The sequence below is a fragment of the Pinus tabuliformis genome, chromosome 3_1 (assembly GCF_031772625.1).
Source record: "Pinus tabuliformis cultivar Carrire ecotype Pingquan chromosome 3_1, CPIR1, whole genome shotgun sequence".
Classification (NCBI taxonomy): domain Eukaryota; kingdom Viridiplantae; phylum Streptophyta; class Pinopsida; order Pinales; family Pinaceae; genus Pinus; species Pinus tabuliformis.
The window spans coordinates 183,188,888-183,195,355 of NC_142301.1; the positions used below are offsets into that span (position 1 = coordinate 183,188,888).

The 6,468-nt window shown below is 37.8% G+C and overlaps 1 pseudogene; it reads left to right on the forward strand.

The window, feature by feature from the left end:
• Positions 1-1,937: 1,937 nt before the first annotated feature.
• Positions 1,938-4,112, forward strand: LOC149186398 (uncharacterized; annotated as a pseudogene).
• The last annotated feature ends 2,356 nt before the right edge of the window (positions 4,113-6,468 follow it).

Genomic DNA, 6,468 nt, shown 5'->3' on the forward strand with positions numbered 1-6,468 from the left:
GTGCCCTCAAACATTCAAGTTGAAGACATGCTTGACAGTTTATCATTGACACAGAAAAAACATAAAATGTAGAAACTCAACAGTTTGAGATTTTATCACATGTTAAATACTCTGACACTGAGAAAAAATTGAAAATTAATAATAATAATAATAATAAATAATAAATAAAAATAAAAAATCCTCTATTGGGTTCGAAGAAGGAAGCCCAGTTAAGGAGAGCTTGGAAAATTTTCCTGCTGAATTTGGATTAGGTGCGCTAGAAGTTCATGAACTAGAAGCTCATATTCAAGCAGCAGATATTGCATCTCTAAATGTTGAGAATGTGGAAGCACAAGAATTTGAATTTTTGGTTCATGTTGAGCATACTAAACAAGAATATTGAAGAGAGATATAGACTCGAGGGACATCGCCTAATCGCCTGGTCTATTATCATTTCAATATATTCTCTATACACTCTGCAAAACTTTCTCCAGGTCTCGCAATAGGGTAAATATTAATTTCATGGAGGCATTTTCGTAGCAGCTAGAGACCATGCAACATAGGAGAATAATTAGTTTTAAATACACATGCTAATAAATGGTAGTTCCAAGAGAATTAAACAATATGATATGAGATATCTAGTTCTGTAGTTGGAGATGCATGACATAGATTTAAACTTGTTATGAAAATCGCATATAATTATCACCCATAACAAGTCGTGGTTCAGGGAAAATGATTGAGCTAAATTTCTGGGAAAGAAAGAGTCGAGATTACAAAGACTATGCTAATCATGATGGATCTGTCACGTTGTTCCGACAACCTTGCCAAGACAATGAGAGCAACAAAAAGAATTAAAATGAAGATGAATGAAGAAAAAAAACTTATTCCAAGGATTCATTATTCAAAAAATATATATTCCCAGTCATACTATGAAGCGTAAACTGCAGTTGCTTATATGTTACTAGAATCATAACAAAAGAGGTTTTTTTTTGTGACGCTCAGAGCATGATTATGAAGAGCTCAGTTAATTAGGTTGGAGCGTTATGGAACATTATGAATGTGGAACGTTAATGTCAGACTATACATTGGACCAACCTTATCTATGCCAGCGAAAATTTGTAATCAAATGTGCCAGAAATAATAGTCTGAGAGGTGTAACCGTATGACAGATGCGTTAGAGGTATGATAATGAAATGACAGTGCAATGATAGTGAAAATCTGAGCATGCAATGATAGAATTACAGTGCGGACATGTGGCAGATTATGCCAAGGAAATGGATGAGAGGATTGTGTCGATTGCAAAGTATGTGTGATGGGCATTAAAGGAAAACTGAAAAATTGAACGTTACTCTACCTACCAAATCTGAAACCTTATGACAATTCCAGGGTATGCATTATGTAACTTTCACTATCTTCATCATGCAAGAATAGATGACAGTAGATGTCAGACCAGGGAAATGGTCGTTGAAGCAACATCCATGAATTGGTATTAATTGATATGCCTACGCTGCAATGAGATGAATTGGTATGCTTGAGACTCCATGGCCTGGCTTAAAAATGAGGTTTTTGATGTCAGGTTGTTCATAAAAGTGGTGATCCCATGATTCGTTCTTTCATAAGGCCCTGGCATCAAGATTTGTAGCAATCCAACTATGCAAGATGATATGTGGAAGAATGTTTGATTGTATTATGGCTAAAGTTGAAAGAAGTCATGCAGAAGTTTAAAGTTGTGTTGGCCCAGAAAGTAGAGAACACATTCCCTCCACCAAGCTGACAACATCCATGTTTTGTGACCATTGTGAAGAATCTCTACTAGAATTCATGGAAGCCCTGTGAATGTTGGGATTGGAATTTTCATAATCATTTAATACATTCATGCTGCATTTGAACATTGAAGTACTACGTAAGGCACACTATGTGAGGCAGGAATAGAAGGCGAAAGAAGAGGAGGGTTGGCCATGGGAAGTAGGATGAAGCACTGGGGATTATTGAATGTTATTGCAGTATTGACTCTTTACAGTTGGAATTTAGAAGTGGTTGAACATGATGCTTTCACATGTGATCCAGGGCACCCTCAGTGGCATCACAACGTGTTCCAGGATATCTAGGAAAACATCAAGCATGAGATGCACCAAATGCTGCACTCCAGAGTTGAGGTTCCTTTTAGGGTTCCACTTGAAGTTAATATTGTACTAGTTGGATTCAATGGTGATGGTGGCTATAGGTACTCTTTGGATGTGCACATGCTAGGGGAGTTTATGAGAAGAAGCATTCCCTCACACCATCCTTCATGTCTGGAAATTGCTTTAGCACTCGATATTGAACATGATCTTCAATATAATGTCATTCCTATTGGGCAGCCAGAGTTTATAGAATTTGAACAAGCAGTGAAGAACGTGATGGTGCTTTTTGGTTCAGCAAAGGAGAGTGAATACAGAAAAGGGTTACCGTTGTTTGAAGTTGAAGCAACGAATGTAGAACTGACTTTCCAAAGACTGTACACTTATTTGTTTGACTTTGAAGATGCTTCACATTTTTCCGCAAAAATAAAATGACTTGTGCCAAATGCAATATTCATTCTAAACTTTGATAAGGTTCGGATGGATCCTAGGAACAAATAAGTTGATCTTGAGGCTTTAAAGTACGTGAAAATTGAAGAACTTACACTTGAACAAATGAAGCAGCAGTAAGGAAATTTCACTTACCGGTATCATTATGCTAGAAGGGGGGCATTGCAAGTATGGTTGGGTTCAGGTAGGTATGTTGTCATAGATCTATCTGTTGGTCCATGCACATATGGAAAGATAGAAACAGAGGAAGGTAGTGTAAGTTACGGGACAATTCCAAGGTTGTCATATATTCTTTTTCCAAGAGGCCAAGGTCTTGTTAGTCCTGGTTCCACTATTGAGCTCTTCACAGGACAACTTGGAGCTCTCATTTCTACAACTATTGAGCATGTTCTAGCTCTAGATGTCAGGTTTGAGACCGTTGATTTGGCCAGTTGGTTACTTGTTCCTATTATAGTGTTCCAAAACCACAATCATTACAATATTTTTTAAGAAGGCCACAACTATAGTATTGATATCAAGGCCATTGAGATGGATGTTAAAAAGATGGTTCATGCTGGACAAGAGGTTGTTGTTGTTGGGGGTCCCCACAGCGTTCATCGTCATGAGAAGTTAGCAATTGTTGTGTAAAAATATCTACGCAGACACTCTCTCCATGAGAGAAATACAGATGGTTGTTTTCACATCCAGACTAGAACATATCTAGATGGTTCTATTCTCAAAGAAGAAATGGAGTGTTCTGCAGAAGTTCCGGTAACTAGCTTACTTGAAGCTGCAAAACCTTCTCTTTCAAGTACATTTTTCCTACAGCAGACGTGGATGTCAGATTCAACTGATTCTGAGGATTCTATTATAAAACCTAAACCTATTTGGGTAACTTATAGCTCCAAATATAGTAAGGAAAAAAGAGAGAAAGGGAACAGAAAGAAGCAACAAGATCTTTACAAGATGGCACCTACGTAATTCTGGTGCTTGTGTTGTCTCTAGCTGGTATAGATCCTGAGCTATTGATGGAAGGTGAAAGTCAAGTATGGACCAGCAATGATGTTATAATTGTTCTTCAACATGAGAATAATCAAATACCCCTCAGTTATGTCTTAGAAAATGAGAAAAGATATGTTGTTCCACATCTAGCACAATGCCACATTTTCGCTAGATTAGCATCAGTTGTTGGTGGATTGGTTGCACCTTATGAAAACACTTCCCATATGCATCATAGGCCAACTTCCAACTAGCTATGGGAAACTAGTTGTCATCCATTCGGTCCCTTCTCAAATGTAACACAAATTAGTCGGACACTTCATGATACTCCATTGCGGAACATGATCTATGCACGCGTTGATGCAGCACTACATAAAATCTGTGACACAATAGAGGCAATCTAGTCCTTTACAAATGAGTATTTGAAAACACCACTTGGGGAGCCAATGAAAGGCCAATGGAAGAAGTCAATTGGATGATGCTCATAAGAATTCCTATGAAATATTTCAAAATACAATATTTACCCAGCACGTATTTGGAGAAATGTTTCTGGAGCAACATTCATTCAATCCGGAGAAGCTCTAATAAACCATCAGGAGTAACATTTAGTCAATGATGTAGAACAATACATTCCAGGTTTTAAGGAATTAAAACAATGATGACAACTACACTGTAGGTTTTAACCCCATACAGAAATTACCTGCATATGAAGTCTAAAACACAGAAAATTAATGCAAGAGAAAAACACATAAAACACATATACACAGAGATTTTCCCCTGGATCCCAAAACCAGGACTACTATGTTGATTTTTCGTTATGTTCCTTTCAATGTTATAATACATATTTATAAATGTCGAAGCATCCGATACCATGGACCGAAAACCATCGCATCCAATACCATGGACCGAAAACCATCGTGTCCAAAAAACATGTGCGAAAATCATGCACAAAACCATAGGTGGGTCTGCCCAACCTAACATAGGGTCCAAAACCAAAAATTTCCAGGGCACTTCCCCGGACCCCATAAAGTGGGGTTACGGGTGCCCCTCAAACCCCCTATTAACTACGTGGAAATAATATAACACAACGCAACATACACTAGGGACTCCATCTATAACCCCTTGTCATCGATGTCAAAGGGGGAGGTAAGCAGAGGTTATGGGCGGGAATGAGAAATATTTTTCAGAACAGGTAGAGTTTATGGGAAGAAATGAGAAACATATTCCAGGACAAAAGGGGGAGGATGCATGTGTTGCCATCAATGCCAAAGGGGGAGATTGTTGGAAATATTGTCATTAATGGCAAAGGAGTAGCAAGCAAAGGAGAAGCACAAAGAACATAAGCAAAGGAGCAAAAAAGTAGCAGCAATGCAAGGAGCAACAACAAGGCAAGGAGTAGCAACAATGCAAGGAGAAACAAGCAGCAAAGTAGCAGCAATGCAAAGAGTAGCAACAAGGCAAGGAGCAACAACAATACAAGGAGCAGCAAGAAGCAAAAGAAGGCAAAGGAACAGAAGAAGGAGGATTTGTGATACATTAAAATGTTTTGATAATGTTGCATAGATTATTATATTGAATAATTTGTGATGTGAAATTGTTGATTAAGATTAATTGTTTTGATGCAAAGACGAGACTCCAAGGAAAAATTTCATGCTGGGGAAACTTTCATGCTAGGGATTTTTGGGCTTTCAAGATAAGGTCTCCTTTACATGTGTTCTTCATCCATTAAGATTGGGGCATCTTTATTCAGTAGGCCTTGCTTCAGCAAAACTAGGGCGTCATATAGTCAAACATCTAGGGCTTACATCAATAAAGGCTTTATCATCTACCTCCCCTAATATAGGGGAGGAAGATGCATGGCACTTTATTTGTTGAACCTACTAATCTTTTTCAAACTATGGTGAATCCTTAACACAACACAATGCAACAATGAAATCTAGTATTCCAACTAACTTCATTCTACAAGGTTTCTTTTTTTCAAAAGGAAAAAAACATTAGCACTTCTAATATAAATAGCCAGTTCTAGTACATATACATATCTAGAAATTCCAAATATCAAAATGGGTAACAATGCTACCAAGATCAAGGTAAACATAATAAAGGACTGGCCTATAGTCTAAATAATATGAATTAGAGAGGAAAAAAGAAAGGAAAACCAAGAGTCTCTAACAAAGACGCCTCCATATACTAACACCCAGATACAAAAACTAAAGAAATCAAAGTATAGGAGCGTCCATCTGAAAGTAAAAAAAATCGGAAAACAAGTCCAACTATGCAATAAGGATAACCATATAAAATATGTGAATAAGATACCAAATATTCCAAAAAAGTATCAGGAATTCCAAGAACCAATTATGGCAGATCAAAACTTCCCTTTGTCATCATCTTTCCCCCCACATAAAATATGTACTGCATAGAGCCAAGAGAAGCTACCAAACCTTTCTTTGAGAAACTATTTTCCTTTGGGTTGTGTTCCCTGTAGACATGTGAGGGAGAGACATGCTCAAAGGAGCCCTCCAAAAACTTAATGTGATCCATCCATACTTTCAAAGAAGGGACTGCGAAGGCGGATCGCCCAGTCACCACATCAATGATTGATCTAGAGTCCCTATAAATAGAGAGATGTTGGATCTAAAGGTGATTTTCAAAGACTGATAGACCCCATAGATCTATTATCTCTTCCTTTTGATTTGTACTGGATCCACTAAACCAGAAGAAAAGGAAGTGAATGTGAATATTTATCCTTAGCCATGCTTTGCATCCACACCTATTGTCATGAACCACACCCTCAAATAAACATGCATGCAAAAACTCCTATAATGGAGGAGATAAAGTCCTAAAAGAATAGTTAGCCCGCCTGGTGGATGCCCCCCTCATATAACCAAACCAAATATTTTGAGCAGATATTATGGATCATGGGAGGCTTGTTTTCAAAAATAGC